Raw genomic sequence first — 16,551 nt, 5'->3', positions numbered from 1 at the left:
CAATGTAGTGAGTTGACATTAAAGCATGAGGTCAGAATGTGATGGAGCTGTTTGTACAGACCCTCTGCTTTTCTTTCATTTAGGTGCTACAGGAAGAGTGGAGGCACCAGAGGACTACGATGATGCCGTCACTGCTGGACCGATCCCTGATAACGTGGATGGTGTGCTTCTGTTTTGGGATTTGTTTTAGAAAGCAGTAGAAATGAAACACACACACTGCAAATACGTTTGTTTATTGCTTTGTGTGGACTGAGATTTTTGACATGTACCATGTCATTTTGCATCGTGTCATCAAATCCACAGTGTACAAACTGCCACTTCAGTCCACTTGAAATAGCTTGAAATCTCTGTGTTTTGGTGTAGAGGATGAAGCTGAGAATTATGATGACGCCATTACAGCTGATCAGAAGTCAGTTCTACTGACAGGTATGATAAGAATGTGAGCGTATTTCATCCACAAGCATCCAAATGATCATTAATGACCTTCATGTGGATTGAATAGCTTTTATCTCTCCATTCTGACAGAGGACGTGTGAGAACTATGATGATGCAGTTACTGCTGAAACAAACCCAAACATCATCACAGGTCAGTTTTTCTGCAAATATACAAAAGGAAAGAAAAGCTGATGAGGAACCACTGTTTCTAGCTGCTATGAAATAAGTGAAAAGGAAGGAACTTGTTTTTCTGAAGAACTACAACATCATCTGTAACTATAAATGGATCAAAATGAGCACATTGAATTGTTTCCTGTGTGGAAAAAGTGTAATTGTTGGTAAATTGGTATAAGAGGAATAAAAGACTTGGGGACGTGCAGTTAAAGTGAAATGATCAACGTTAGTGTGGTAACAGTAACTCAGCTTCATCACACCACCCTGTAACTCAGTATTTTACTATAACAGCAACACACACAGTCATTTATTACTTCTTCATTTCTTTCTTCACTACACACTCCAGAAGATGAAGATGAAGATGATGATGATGATGTGATCAGTGAGGAACAGGATGTAGGAGAGACAGGAAGTAAGTGAGGTGTTTATTCTGCTAATGTACATGAGTGTAAAAGCAGTGAAGTTAAGCGAGACTTTATTCTAGACCATATATAATATAAAGATCAGCTTTGTGTTTTATAATCTCCATTCTGTCATTGAACAAGTGCAGCCATATTTATGAAACAGTTTAGAGAAGTTCTAGATTTCTGTCTCATTTCCTTCTCCATCTTCTACACATGTCCTGTGTTTATATGAAGAAAGCTGAATTGATAAAGATCCTTTTTTACACATGATGAAAAATCTTCTTAAACACGTTCCTACGGTGCCTCATTGACTGGATTCTGAAGGTGTTCCATCACAATGACTACAATCCAAACCATCTATTCAAGAGCTCAATGTATTTCTTTTCCAGAATGTGATGAGGTGGAGGAGAAATCTCAGAAAAACAGGGACCATGTGACTGAGACACGCCACCAAAGGCCTTTTCTCAGGAAATTACATTTCAACTTTTACAAAGACAAAAAATGATTTGATTCTACTTCCAATAATGTCATGTTTTCTGAATGGTGTTGATTCTCCCCCTAGTTATTAGTAAATAGAGTAGTGAGAGTTCAATCCCCTTTCATATGACTTCATGCAAAATCTCCAGCTTTTCCTTTCCTACACTTTTAATGCTATAAGTCAACTTCAATATCACTGTCACACCACAACTCATTTATCACAACAATTCTTTCATCAAAACTGCTCTGATTTTCATCTTCATGTTTTCCATTCATCAACTTCTTATTCAGTGTGTTTAGAAATGTGTTAGTGACTATAAACCACTTCACAACTAACAAAAAGCTTTTTATTCCTTAAAACTATACTTTTTTATTCAGTTCAAACAAAGACACATTTACATTTCTGTTCAATTCTGTGTTTTTAACTCCAAACTATAGAAATTAATTGGATTCCAGAATTCCTTTATGAAATATTCACACTATGACATGCTAATTAGATTAGCCTGCTATATTGCAGTGTTTATTCGCTAGCTGGATATGCTGCAAGTCAGATCTAGTAGATGTCATTAGTGTAAATATAGAAACAGTTTTATAAAGTTTTCTCAGATTTACATTGGAGTTCCTCAGGTTTCATTCAGGATTCTCTCGTTTCTTTTCTTCTTCTCAGGACTTTGTTTTATAATCTCAGCTTTAATTCAATATTCTCACTTTTGAAATGAGTGAATGAAGGTTCATTTTAATATTAAATTCTATTAAACTATAGATTCAGGATTCGAGATGTTATTTGTCACAACCACAGTACAAACAAATATACAACAAATAAGATTTTTAGCTTCAGAATGAGAAAAAGTTTATATTTTATATTTTCATGCTTTAATTTGCTGTTTTCATATTCTGTAACAATCATCTATTTTTATACATTGAATGAAATAAAAGTGCTTTGATTATTTTCACTAGAATGTGATGATGTGTGTTTGAGTTGAGTGAGTGGATCTTGTAGTGATGAATCTGTGCTTAATGTCCTTCTAGAACATCTCAGGCAGTAACAAAGAAAATATTTATCTACTGATCAGACGGTTATGAGTTCAAAACCCAGCACCAACATGAGCTGAACCACACACACACACACACACACACACACACACACACACACACACACACACACACACATATATGCACACACACACACACATATATGCACACACACACACACACAGACACACACACACACACACACACACACACACACACACACACAGGTATACAGTATGTGCAGGTGTCATGTTCAGGAGTCGACTTGGACGTCCACTTGTTGCAGTTGCTCATGTGATCTTTTTAACTGTTCTGTAATAATTGCTTTTCAAATCTTTAATATCAGATAAATAACTAGTTAGACTCTGTAAGTCATGTCCCTCTAAAACAATGAATTTTGGGAGAGTTTTATTTATTATACTGGCTATTGGAGCACTAATTTTGGAAAAATATACCACTTGGAGACAACATCATCATGCAGCCAATGTTTACAGTCAGGACCAGCTGATCACCCTCTGACCAGCATCTGCAGTCTTTTCCTATTTACTTCTGGAGGAGCTCCAATAGGAGGGGATGGTGATGTGTATGTGTCAGGTTTCTGCTGCTCCTGGCTATTGCTCTGCTCTCTGTGTCGGGGAGAAAATTCGGAACCTGTGACTTCCATGGTTGAGTTTTCCAGGCTGCAGCCATTTCTTTGTAGTGCGCAGCAGCACCCTATTTATGCTCTTTTGGATTGGGAGGTCCACTTATGAAAATTTGATTTCACATTCATAAAGTATAGCCTATAGCACACTAAGATCTGCTCCATCAGCGCATCATAATGTCTGGTATGTTTTTTGGGAACATTTTAAAAGGTCAACTGTGAACTCCAGAGAGGAACGGAGCTATTAGTTGTGCTTAGTCTTGTCTGGGCCGATTTTCCCTCATAGCAGTGTGCTCAAACATGTGCAGAAAAACTTCTGTCTCATTGTTTGTTGACATCTTTGTGAACAGCCACTGCACCTCTTGGGCCAGGTTAAGGGGGTGGTAGCAGCCATGCTGCAGGCTGCCTGGAGTCTGGCAGCTAACTCCTGGGTTACTCCTTGTTGTTAGATAGTTAACTTCAGGTGATGCATGATCAGGGCATTCATAGTGTGAAGCCATGAAAGGAAGTGAGGATTTTTGGTGAGATTGTAAATGTAAAGGGTTGAGGAAGGATTTCATCTTAAAAGTTCAGGTAATTTTAAAGAGTGAAGGTTGTGCAGGTTCATAATAATGCTGGAGTCAAGACTGAAGAAGCCTCATTGCTGCTGCTGCTGCTATTGTCTGTACAGATCAAAAGAGAGACACCTGACATTAGTAGATATGCTTTTGTTCTCCTGAAGCAGCTGCTACAGCTCTTCTTTTATACTCTGAAATCTGATGCTGGCTTTCCACAACACAAGTGCTGAAGTGCTGAAGTGGCGCTGTCCATTCAGCACCATGCTGGCAGTCATGTTAGTAGCGTTTTCTGTCCATCAGAGGGCAGACAATGATTGCATTATGAATAGTAAGTACAAAAAAAAAGGGGGGCTGTTAGTCTTGTCAACAAAAGATGATGTAACTCTGGTCACATCATGATTAAGGAACGTGTCTGCAGCTTGGACATTAAGTTGTTGGCTGTGGGAACTCCCCAGCTGTTCTGAGAGGGTCAGAAGCCAGCCACAAGAGGCTGGTTCCCTGATCAGTCTTCCGGGCAGATGGGGAGGCCAGGCTGTTAACTCTCCCACAAGTTGTGCCTCAGAGTGCAGCTTCCTTCCTGCGGGTGTCTCCCTCCATTTTCATCCGAAAGATCGATGCGGATGGCTATGCGCACGCTTCGCTCCCGGAGAGCGCTCTTCGAGAAGAGCTCCCTCCATCGCGGCTCCGGTCCCGCTCTTGCTGAGGCAATGTGGCCCTGGCACTCGTGGGGCTCGCAGGCCGATATAGCAGCGGGGTCGAGTCGGATGCGTCCCCTCCTGCTTCGTCTGCTGAATCGAGCTCCTGCTCTCTCGGAGAAGCAGGCCTGATGGCTGCTTCTTCTTCCGGTTCGAGCAGTGCAGCGTTACATGTCTACATGTCCTCGGAGGGAGAGATGATGGATGCTAGGGAGCCCGTGGACTTCTCGCAGCTGGTGCTGTACTACGAGCTCCTCGAGGTCGTGACACGAGCTGTAGTCAAGCTGGATCTAGCTTAGCCGGTGGAACAGCAGAAGCAGTTGGCTTCCTCGGTGCCGGGGCCTTCCGTTTTTTCCCGACCTGCACACCGATGTGTCCAGGACCTGGGAAACCCCGTATTCCGCACGTACTTCTTCCCATCACTCCTCGCTCTATACGAATGTGGTTGGGGCTAAGGAGTGCGGCTATGGGGCGATGCTGTATGTGGAAGAGATGCTAGCCAGCTATCTCTCCCCTAGCGTAGCATCATCGCTAAAGGCCCCAGTGTTCCCTACTAAGCCGCTACGTGCTACATCAGCCTTAGTAGGGAAGGCTTACACGGCAGCAGGCCAGGCTGCGGGTTGTCTCCACACCATGGGTGTGTTGCAGGCATAACAGGTTGACCTGCTACGTGATTTGGACGAGGGACTTGGCTCTGGAGCCGCTGATATTAAGGAGTTGCGTTGCGCTGCCGACTTAACCCTTCGGGCCATGAAGCAAATGGCGAGGGCCGTTGGTCGGTCCATGGCAGCCCTGGTAGCCACAGAGACATATCTGTGGCTCACCTTGTCTGACCTCCCAGACAAGGATCAAGCTGTGCTCTTGAACGCACCGATGGCTCCTTCTGGACTGTTTGGTGATGCTGTGACGGCCGTCATGAACAAGTTCCAGGAGTATAAAAAGCAGTCAGCTGCGTTTCAGCAGTACCTCCCTCGCCGGTCTAGTGGGGCTGCTCGGCAGCAGCCCCAGCCCGGTCCTTCTGGGCACCACGAAGCCCGGAAGCAGAGCGTTGCCACCCGATCTCCGCGGGAGAGCCTAAGGGCCTGAGATGACACTTTCGGCCCAAGAAGGAGCAGGATGACCTAAGGGTCACCCTCGCCTCCAGCCAACGGGCTGTTGTATGTAGATCCCGACAGTCTACGGTCGGGGGGACGGTGTGCACCTCACACTACGGTGTCCGTCCCTCCCCTGCACCACCAGGAAGCCGGGTCATCAGCTCTGCCACAAGATGTGCTTCAGAGCACGGCCCCCCTCCAGCGGGCATCTCCTTCCATTTTCACGGTCCCTGTAGAGATGGGGGAGACCCGCCGCCTCTCAGGAGGTGTCAATGGTCGCGGTACGCCGCTCCGGATGTTTGGGTCGAGGAGGCCGGTCGGTTAGCCCTTTCTCCGGTGCAGAGGACCACTTTTTTGTGGGATTCAACCAGGATGCGGGCACGGCAGGCACATCCTCATCACAGTCAGAAGGGTGAGGGAAGGCCAGCCACTCACTGTAAAGCAGTTGCAGAGGCTGCTGGGTCTCATGGCGGCAGCGTCCAACATAATCTTGCTCGGCCTCCTCCACATAAGGCCCCTTCCAGTGGTGGCTCCGGGGCAAAGGGTTCTCCCCCAGGAGAAATCCATATAGCACTATTGAAGTCTGGCGGCAAGCCCTTCGAGCCTTGGATGCCTGGTGAGAACCAACGTTTCTGGCCCAAGGCCTTGTTTTAGGGACTGCTTGTCGTCGTGTTACGCTAACGACAGATGCTTCCCTCACGGGGTGGGGATCGGTCATGAGTGGCCACTCTGCCCAGGGTCTGTGGAGCGGCCCGCGTCTCTCACATAAATTGCCTGGAGATGATGCCGGTGTTTCAGAGGGATCTGGTTCTCTCTCTCAACCAGGCCCATTAGGTCTGGATGCCATGGTACAGTCATGGCCGAGGCTACGCCTGTATACCTTTCCCCCGATCGCGCTGCTCCCTGGAGTTCTGGAGAGAGTTTGTTGGGATGGAGTCCGTCTCCTCCTGGTAGCACCTCGATAGCCGGGCAAACCATGGTTTGTGGATCTGGTGTCCCTACTCAAGGGCCCTTCGTGGGAAATTCCTCCCAAGAGGGATCTCTTCTCGCAGGTGGGCGGAACCCTGGTTCGCCCAGAGTTGTGGAGGCTGTGGCCCCTTGGCCGAGGTGGCCCTTAGGTTTCTGTCTATTAAGACCACCTTCCTCATGGCAATTTCCTCCCTGAAGAGGATCGCGGATCTGCAGAATGTTTCTCTACCCGAAACCTGGGTACGTACCTAATGTGCCTTCGGCTCCCACACGACCTGTCGTGTTACAGGCATTCTGCCTCCCTCCGATCACAGCCCCCGACCAGGAGCGACAGAACCAACTGTGTCCAGTGTGAGCACTGGACACTTAACTCCGCAGGACGAGTCCGTTGAGGAAGTCGGAGCAGCTGCTTGTCTGCTACGGCCCTAAAAGGAAGGATTTCCCGGCCAATAAGCAGTCATTGAGCAAGTGGGTAGTGGATGCGATTGTGTCAGCTTACGAGTCCTCTTGCCTTCCCACGCCGCTTGGGGTCCGAGCTCACTCCACCCGAGTGTGGCGGCCTCTACGGCCTGGTCCGCTGGAGTGTCACTCCAGGACATCTGTGGCCTTCTGGGTTGGTCCACCCCACTGACATTTGTCATGTTTTATGACCTTGACCTCAGAGCCACCCCGGGCTCCTCTGTCCTACGTGCAGGTGCCGAGGCCCTCACTCTCTAGGCAGGGTCTGGTTAGTGTGGCGTGATTGGACACTCATTCCCAAAGTGTTTCGACGCTTGAGTTCCCAAAGCTTGAGTTCCCAAAGGGGAACATCTCTAGGTTACGTCCGTAACCCTAGTTCCCAGAGGAAACAACATGCTGCGTCTCAGTGCCACACTCCCTGCATCCCTGCGGTGCTTACCTTCCCTCGTGCTGAAGCTAGCGTACTTTCCATCTCGCTGCCATTTGTAGCTTCCTGGTTTGCTCAACGTCGCACGCCGATGACGTCACGTCTAAACGCCTATTGGTCAGATTTCACATGTGCTTCAGAGCGCGGTCACGCAGGGGCGTTCCCAAATCGTTTTGATGCAGCGTCTCGTTCCCTCGGGGAACTAGGGTTACGGTCGCAACCTAGAGACGTTTGTAGCTTCCTGGTTCACGAATACGTTCCCAAAGTGTTTTTGATGCAGCTCTCTTTCCCTCAGGGAACTAGGGTTACATATGTAAACTAGTGAGGTCAGAAGGATCTGAATGGTGACTTTGTCATAGGGTACAGGTCATTAACCTTTTAGGCTTTGTGGTTGCATGAACGCAACTAATAGCCAATTGTTCTCAGGTGTTAATGTTTAGCAATAGATTAAATAAATAGGGAGAAGAGTAACCATGACTAACTATACATCATTCTAAAGCTCTAAGTCTCAAGCAGCGATTTCAGATTCACTGTATTTCAATGGAAAATGTATAACGAATGTATTTGCTGACTGTGTGTAAGCAGTACACAACAACAACATGCATATAAAAAAAAACGCACTACTTATACTATTATTGTAATAACGAGTCACAAACACATCCACTGCTGCTAATCCCCGTTTATTAGGAAAGATAAGGGTCCAGTGAACAACATGCTGTAAAGCATTTCTGCTCCAAAAAAACAATAGTGTTGTGATTTAGATGTTTATTCCTTTGTTTACGTCACAGAACTTTGGCTGGTGTTTGTGTTTATATATTTTCGAATAACTTTCACATAAAAAACAAAAAACAAATATGGCTGGTAGAATATAGTGTTACAAAATGGTTGAGACCACAAAAATAAAAATAAAATGATAATAAAAAAGTAAAAGAGTATAAATCTTGGGTCTCCTCTCTCTCTGCAGGTGTCTCATGTTTTTTTATGTGCCTCCTTTCATTTCAAACCTTTTATTTCCAGCCAGTAGCATTATGGAAACAAAATGACTGATGGACAATGTAGCCAATAAGTGCAGGATTCTAACGATATATGGGAGGATTTTATTTTCCACGTGTGTGAGGCTTGGTTTTATTACTCTTTACAAACTATTACTGGCTGAAGCAGCACACGTGCGCACAAACCAGGAAGTGATGCGGGTCTCAGGTCAACACAAACAGCTGTTTATAGCTCGTGCCCACTGGACTGTGTTTACCAAAAAAAACAAAGAAAACAATGAAAAAAATGGACAATTAAAAAAGTTGTTTTATCGGAGATTTGCAAAAAAAAAAAGCAACGATATGGAAAATAAATATTGTAAATTACAATAAATCTCCCCTTATAGCTTTATACGATTTTATTGGTTTTATTGCCTGTTTGTTTTTTATAAGAGAAATGTTTAAAAAAGACGTTTGTGTGTGTGTGTGTGTGTTTATATGTGTGTGTGTGTGTGTGTGTGTGTGTGTGTGTGTGTGTGTGTGTGTGTGTGTGTGTGTGTGTGTGTGTGTGTGTGTGTGTGTGTGTGTGTGTGTGTGTGTGTGTGTTGTTGAGATTGGAATAGCCAGACATCAATATGAATGGCCATGGCTGTAGAACAACAGCTTGTCTGGCTACCTGGCCATCATTATGAATGCCAAATCAACATCAATAGCCCCAAACATGTAGAACAAAAGCCTTTAATGGTCAGCAGCTCATTAATATGCAGACTGTATGAATAGAGTATGAATGATCACCTGAGTTTAGCAGGTGTCTCTCAAACAGGGGGAGGAAGAAATTATTGCCCGCATTATTATTATAGTTATTTTATGTAATTTATGTTTTCACCGATTAAATAAAACAGTTGACTCATACTTTTAAACCACATACTTTGAGTGTGTGAGGGGAATGAGACGTCCCTGTGGAACTGCAAATTTCAGCTGTGTGAAGAGTGTGAATGTGGACACCAGGAGGACGTAGGAGTCGTGTGCTCAGGTACAGTGTGATGATTGTTGTAAAGAATTATCTATCAGTCTACATGTGTTCTTACTGGGGACCCTTGCACAGTTTCATAAAGAAATATTGTGTGAGCATATTTCTGTGATTCTATGAACACAAGATAACCATCACAGGGATTCATTTCAATGACATACAAAATAAAAAGCACCAAGAGAACCTCCAGTGTGAGAGCCATTTTGATAACCGAAGCCAAACTGACATGTAGACCAAACACACCTCAGGAGTTTCTGTGTTTGGAGATGACCCACTCATTCCAGTGGGCAGGGAAATGGTCATGGTCATGGTCAGGTTTCTTTACAGTTATTTGACCACCAGTGCATTGAAGATGAACTGATCAGCAGCAAATGGCAGCCTGGGAGGTCTTAAAGATTTCAAGCACATGGGTGAGATTCCACATAGAAGACACATTGTTGTATTTAAAAGACTATACAGGTTATAAAGCCTACAGTAAGACTCCAAAGTGCTGTGCTGCATTTCAAGAGTATATTCAGCTGTAATCTTTAAAAAGAGGACGATTCCAATTTCTCAGTTTTTTTCTGATCCCTGGTAATGAGGTGACATTGTGCTGTTCACATGTTCACAAGAAAGTACAAAGGTACAAAGGGTGAAACAGAACGATGGTTAATGGTTAATGAAATCTAATGTTTATAAAGTAAAGCACCAGATGTTCATTAAACTTGTGATTATGCAATTGTGGAATGATGTCAATTGAATGAGACTTTAATATCAACAGAAAGAATGTTTATACATGAAATTTATACTCCGATAAAGTCACCCTTCTCCCACCAGAGTTTAAAGAGATCCGACTCACGGGGGGCTGTGAGGGGAATCTGGAAGTGTTCTACAATGGAACCTGGGGTAATGTGTGTTACAATCAGATGAATGATGAAACAGTAAACATGGTGTGTCGAGAGCTGAACTGTGGAACAGATGGAAGTCTGAAAAACACTGAAGCTCGAGTAAAATCTGCTCCTAACTGGCTGGATTATCTGAAGTGTAGGAAACACGACTCTAATCTGTGGCAGTGTCCATCTTCACCCTGGGGACAGAACAAATGTGATAAAAGTGATGAGGTGGCACATATTACCTGCACAGGTGGACCACAAGGTACACAAGAACATTGCTCCTCATTTCCCTCTTAGAAACATTGATCAAGTAAAGATCTATAAAGAAAAGCTGTTTGTTATTTATTTGTATTTATTAAAGACAGAAGATATTTTCTAATGTGTTTATAAAATAATTTTCTGAGGACTTTAATGTGGTTCCTCATATAACCATCCTGAGATCATCTGAACTTTTTCACATTTCATCAAAATCAAGCCAACAGTGATAAAATTATTAAAGAGAACTTAAAGCTGATCTTCCTGCTTCAAATTCTTTCAGTCATCAGACAGTTCATTAATTTATTTATTACACATCAAAGGAATCATTTCAGGATCTTCAGTAAAAAAAACCCCTAGGACTGTCTGGCTGAACAGAGAGAAGTGTCGAGGGGATGAGATTCACCTGTGGGACTGTCATCATTCCCTGAAGAAACACACTGACTGCTCTCATGCTGGAGTCACCTGTGCAGGTCAGAGGGGTGTGCTAACTTTTCAGCATTCTGTCTCCACTCATTACACTTTTCTCCCAGGGTTAAACCCTTATTTTTTTAACATTATTAATGTTCGTGTCTTATTGAATATTTTTGTATGTCCAGATACTCCTGGATCAACACCATCTGAAGCTCCACACTCCTCAATTAGTTTGTGTTGGGGACGCTGCTCTTCCATAGAGCTTCTGGTGGTGCTGTTTTACAGAACTCAGGAGAGGTACAGCACATTCACACATTCATCTCCACACACTATATCCAATCTATAATTAGATACACTGGGTTCTTTATCATGTTCTGTATCAGAAGATTATCTTCATTTTATTTCTGTTTGGTTTCTGTGTGGTGATTATATGAAAATGCACAGGCAGCACAATGAAAAATGATTCTGATAGTATAAATATCAACGTTCTGTTTGTATAAGAACTATAATCTCCATTTCCATCTAACAAGTGTGTTATATCGACGCTGGAACAGCATCCAACTACAATAACCAAAACACAGCATGGCCTACACACATGACCACCACAGACTGCAATACACACAAACACAGGGACTGTCATTCTGTTCACCAGCTGATCATAAACACCTGAACTCCATCTCCCACTCACCACACATAGAATATAAAGCTTCTCCCAACACCAGTTCCCTACTGGATATGCTTTGTGTGTCATTCTAGTCATATCAGGCCTTTCTGTTCCCTTTATACAAGATGTACATCGACGTGTAAAATCTCTCTGGTGCTTCAGAAACAGTGTGTAAATAATAAAGATATGATCATTTCCTCTTCTTTAATTTACTGGTGGAATATCAGTGATGACCCTGAGGTTGTTGGAACACCATTACTATTAATACTGTACAAACCATTTATTCAGGAGGAAAAGGTGAAGCAGAAATGTGACTGAGACGCCATCAAACACCTTTTCACAACAAATCAACCAAATAAACCAAATTTATTCTCCTTTTCACACTTTTAATGCATAAATGCTGTAAGTGATCAGTTCCTCAACTCCCTCACTGTACATTCTATTGTAGTTTCTATACAAACAAAATTACTATATTTTCCTGTACATGTCTTTTATATGTGACAAAATCCAACCTGAATCTGTAATCTCTTATTCAGCGTTTTTATTATTTCAGTGCTTCTATTTTAAGCCACCAGATGTCGCCAGTGGGCCCTTAATCCCTACTCCCTAATCCCTAATCCTTAATCCCTACCCCTACTCCCTAATCCCTAATGTTGATGAGTTTAGTGTTTCCACCAGTGTCTGTTTTCTGTCTGTTCTCCTGATTTTTTATTTGTGTAATTCCTGTACTTCAGTGTTTTTGCTTGTTATTTCTTCAGTTTGCTTCTCGCAAATGCCTTTTTCTGTTCAGACCTTTTTAAAACACACCTACAGTTATATAATCCTGTGTTTTGATAGTAAGGAATCTGTTATGCTTCAGGTTACCTGTTATGTCATTGATGTGTTTTCATCAGTGGTGTAACAGTAATGAAGTAAATGTAATTAGTTTTTTTGTCATTTTTATTTTGTGTGTGTGTGTGTGTGTGTGTGTGTGTGTGTGTGTGTGTGTGTGTGTGTGTGTGTGTTTTTATATACAGTGGAACCCGGTTATGTCGATGTCCTAAGGGACGCCAAAAAGCATCGAGGTAACCGATGATGGAGATAAACAAAAATCAAAATGCCGGCCGTATATTAACGTGCTTGAAATGTCTTTATGTACATGATGTGTGTTAATAAATGAGACTCTGCATGCACGTGTTTTTGGAGGTTTTTTTACACAACAGCGTTGCTGTGATTTGTTTCATGAAGCCATGCTATAAAAATGTACATACATGTTTGTTAACTATCAGGAATCCACCTGCCACGCCCCCTTCAGCTGCTGTCAAACCTCCGCTTTCTCTGAAGCTCCCGGCTTCAATCGCGCACATTTAGCATCATCACCAGCTCCTATTTAAAACTGCGGTTAAGCAGCCGCATGTTGAAAATACACGGTTAAGCAGCTGCACTTTGTTTAGTGTTGCGCTTCTACTCGTGCGCTTCCGGTACGGGTGGTGGGAGGGGCCAAAATACATGTGAAGACGCTTCAGAAAGGCGTTTCCGTTATAAAAAAGACTCAGTGCATTTGTCATGTTCCTCATTCAAACACTCATAAAACATTTTTCTTTATAGGTTTGTTCAATCTTACAAATTATTCTTATTTACAGTGTCCCTGTTTATTATTTTCTTAATTTTCAAATCATTTTACTGTGGAGTTTTGGAGAAAACTAAAGGCAAAATCACTCCAAACCTCAGGTGCATTTTTAACCATTCAACATTTCACATTCAAACACTCATAAAACTTCCTGGATAGTTTTCAATTCAATTCAATTCAATTCAATTCAATTCATTTTTATTTGTATAGCGCTTTTAACAATGAACATTGTCTCAAAGCAGCTTTACACAGATAATGTGGTGATTAAACATAAATATGTTCTTTGTAAGTATGTTTGTCCCTGATGAGCAACTGTGGCAAGGAAAAACTCCCCGAGATGGCATAAGGAAGAAACCTTGAGAGGAACCAGACTCAAGAGGGAACCCATCCTCATCTGGGTTGCACCAAATTTTCCTGTTCACAGTGATCCGGAATTCATTTATTCTGTATTTATTGTCAATTAATTTGACTGTACATTAAAGGCAATATTACTCAAAACGTGTATTATTTTACTTATTTCCATATTATTCACAAAAATCTAAATCATTTGCATAATTATATTCTTTTTAAACAGTTACACTGTTTCAGAAAAATAAATTCTTGTTTCGTCCAAACATATAAAAATTTGAATATGGATTTCACTCCATTACTCTGTTTTTTTTTTATTTTAAAACACAAATAAAACTTGAGTGAATAATGAAAGGTTTGTGAATTGTGCATAGACAAGTTCAATTTACAATCAAATGTTGTGAAAACAAATTAAATAAATACATACATTGAGTATTATCCTTTAATGTACATCATCAGTGGCATTTGAAACATTTCCAGAACTGTTCATTACCAGTGACACTTCTGGGTATATCTACACATGTAGGATGATACCACTCTTGGCATTTAGAGCACTGTTCTGCAAACACAGTAAACAGGTATCACAGTTTTGGTCACGTTTGCCTCGGCTTCACTCTCTCGACTCTTCATGCCAAACGCGATACTGTTTTTCGTTAATGAAGCATACAGTTGTGCCCTTAGCCTGCTTTCATTAAATATGCATACCTCTGGTGGGTGACCCTTGCAAACAGCATATGCAAATGCTATTGCGAACAACCCACAATTGCTGTTATTTGATTGTTGCTGCACAGCTGGTTGCAAAACATCAAACTTGCCTGACTGCGGCCTCACCAGCCAGGACAGTGCTTGTAGTGTTCCTGGGTCCAGAGGGGTGCATTTGCTGTCATACACAGAGAGCTGATTTTCATTACAAAACAAATTGCTGACTGATCCAGTGGCATTGCCGAATGTTCAATATTTGCACAAATTTATTTTGTGGAGTTCCCACAATTCCACCATTTGGAATCGCACTAAAGGGCAGAACAGATTGAAACCCATCAATGTGCACATTGTCCTTTGCCATGAGGTAGCTGGCCAGGTCGATGATGTCACAGGTCAACCAGTAATCAGGGTGAAGTATTTGTTGCAGCATTTGTATTTTGGTGGCCTGCATAGTCTTCGAGGAGCAATTGTTCCTGATGGACCTGATTTATTCCAGATTGGCCCTTCGATTTTTGATTGTCTTCTCCTGAAATTCTTCACTGGTTCTTTCTGTAGATACAGAAGATACAATTTATTTTTTGTGCCAGTTCAGACTTAAATTTGATGCAATGTGAAGACAAAAAGTCAGTCTTGTTTGTGATCTTAGTCTATTAAGTATCTTTATAATGAGGGACAGCAGTGTCAGTTCTACATTTTGGGACCTTCTAGAAGACCACATGATAAATGTGAGGGACCATGAGATAAAATGCAGTCATAATTATGCAATGATAAACCATTCTCTTAATGAATCAGCTGATTTTCCTTTGCCTTCAGTCTGCTCAGGTGATTTGGGCTACACTTACATTTGTTGTACTTCAGCACTATCATCTTTCCTCTCTGCCTGTGTTTTGTAATAGTGAAACTGAACATAGCAAATATGCTCGTCTCCTGCCATATTAACACGGGACATTCAAACATACAATTTCCAATCGATATATTTCTCTTTCTAAATAAGCTGTGAAAGTTGATTCAAGAGATTGGAAGCCATGACTCTGCTATCATCATAACAAGACATCAGTTTACACATTCAGTAACACTTTACACTGATTACAGATTACAGTGATTGTTCCTAATATTTGTACCTCACCAGTTAGATTTTTTAACTATACATATATATATATATATATATATATATATATATATATATATATATATATATATATATATGTGTGTGTGTGTGTGTGTGTGTGTGTGTGTGTGTGTGTATTTAAACCTGGATCACATCTTCTGGCTTTTTCTTTTTCTCAGGCACTTTTGGGGATGCCTTTGAAGACTTCTCCTGACAAAAACACACACACACACACACACACACACACACACACACACACACACACACACACACACACACACACACACATAAAAACCCATTTTATTTAAAATAAATAAGGATTTAGCTTAAAAGCATATGCTTCTGCTCTTTTTTTTAACAAAAATTGTTTAGTTGTTATTATTATTATTATTATTATTATTATTATTATTATTATTATAATACACTCTGAATAATAATACCTTATTTTTTACATCTTGGAATGGAAGAACCTTGACTAGTGGAGAAACATATAATCCTTTACGCCTCTGACGTCTCTTTTTCCACTGCTCCATTTCCACTCACATACATCACACAGGTTTTTTTTTATTTTTATCTAATACATTTTTTTATGAAGTGTATCTTACAGCATCTTGGTTTATAGGACTGTGGTGAGACCTGAGATGTTGTATGGTTTAGAGACAGTGGCATTGAGTAAAAGACAGGAGGTGGAGCTGGAGGTAGCAGAGCTGAAGATGCTGAGGTTTTCGTTGAGAGTGACGAGGATGGACAGGATTCGAAATGAGTTTAATAGAGGGACAGCGCATGTAGGATGTTTTGGACATGCGCAGAGGAGGGACATGAGTTATATTGGTAGGAGAATGCTGAGAATGGAGCCATCTGGAAGGAGGAAAATAGTAAGAAGAAGGAGGAGGTTTATGAATGTGGTGAGGGAAGACATGCAGGTAGTTGGTGTGAAAGAGGCAGATGTAGAGGACAGAGAGGTATGGAGACGGATGATCCGCTGTGGCGACCACTAATGGGAGAAGCTAATAGAAGAAGAAGAAGAAGAAGAAGAAGATATTACAGCATCTTGGTTTATATTTAGGGAACATTGAATTGGCAATATTTTGTAAAGGTGAAAGTACAAAATATTTCATTACTCTCTTTCTTGTTCGTTCTGTGTCTTCATATTCACGGAGCAGTGCGTCATGCATGCTCTGATAAATCTGGACAAAGTCATCCAATCTTGTC

At 41.9% G+C, this 16,551-nt stretch overlaps 1 protein-coding gene and 4 long non-coding RNA genes across 6 annotated transcripts in view; 4 read left to right on the top strand and 1 right to left on the bottom strand.

Moving 5' to 3' along the window:
- LOC124400880 overlaps positions 1–539 on the top strand; it is a 3,804-nt gene extending 3,265 nt beyond the window's left edge. The window contains exons 4-6 of the long non-coding RNA XR_006928459.1: positions 84–161; positions 364–426; positions 526–539. This is a non-coding gene — a long non-coding RNA (uncharacterized LOC124400880). The remainder of the gene's footprint in view (positions 1–83; positions 162–363; positions 427–525) is intronic.
- The window catches only part of LOC124401076 (antigen WC1.1-like), an 88,377-nt gene that overhangs the window by 5,092 nt on the left and 66,734 nt on the right, over positions 1–16,551 (top strand). The gene's annotated exons all lie outside the window — the stretch shown is intronic.
- LOC124400887 lies at positions 531–2,259 on the top strand. The gene is made up of 3 exons (XR_006928465.1): positions 531–586; positions 956–1,021; positions 1,403–2,259. It is a non-coding gene; the product is annotated as an uncharacterized LOC124400887 (long non-coding RNA).
- Positions 10,887–16,551, top strand: part of LOC124400898 — a 33,240-nt gene continuing 27,575 nt past the window's right edge. Inside the window, exon 1 of the long non-coding RNA XR_006928486.1 lies at positions 10,887–10,967. This is a non-coding gene — a long non-coding RNA (uncharacterized LOC124400898). The remainder of the gene's footprint in view (positions 10,968–16,551) is intronic.
- Positions 14,128–16,000, bottom strand: LOC124400903. Of its 2 annotated transcripts, none has more exons than XR_006928491.1 (3): positions 15,945–16,000; positions 15,484–15,549; positions 14,128–14,780 (listed from the first exon to the last, which is right to left on the bottom strand). It is a non-coding gene; the product is annotated as an uncharacterized LOC124400903 (long non-coding RNA). The 2 variants fall into 2 exon arrangements; XR_006928492.1 differs by lacking the exon at positions 15,945–16,000 and adding an exon at positions 15,780–15,871.

Source organism: Silurus meridionalis, chromosome 18, assembly GCF_014805685.1.
Source record: "Silurus meridionalis isolate SWU-2019-XX chromosome 18, ASM1480568v1, whole genome shotgun sequence".
NCBI lineage: Eukaryota > Metazoa > Chordata > Actinopteri > Siluriformes > Siluridae > Silurus > Silurus meridionalis.
The sequence above is the reverse complement of the archived record's forward strand: the minus strand, read 5'-3'. Positions and strand labels throughout refer to the sequence as shown.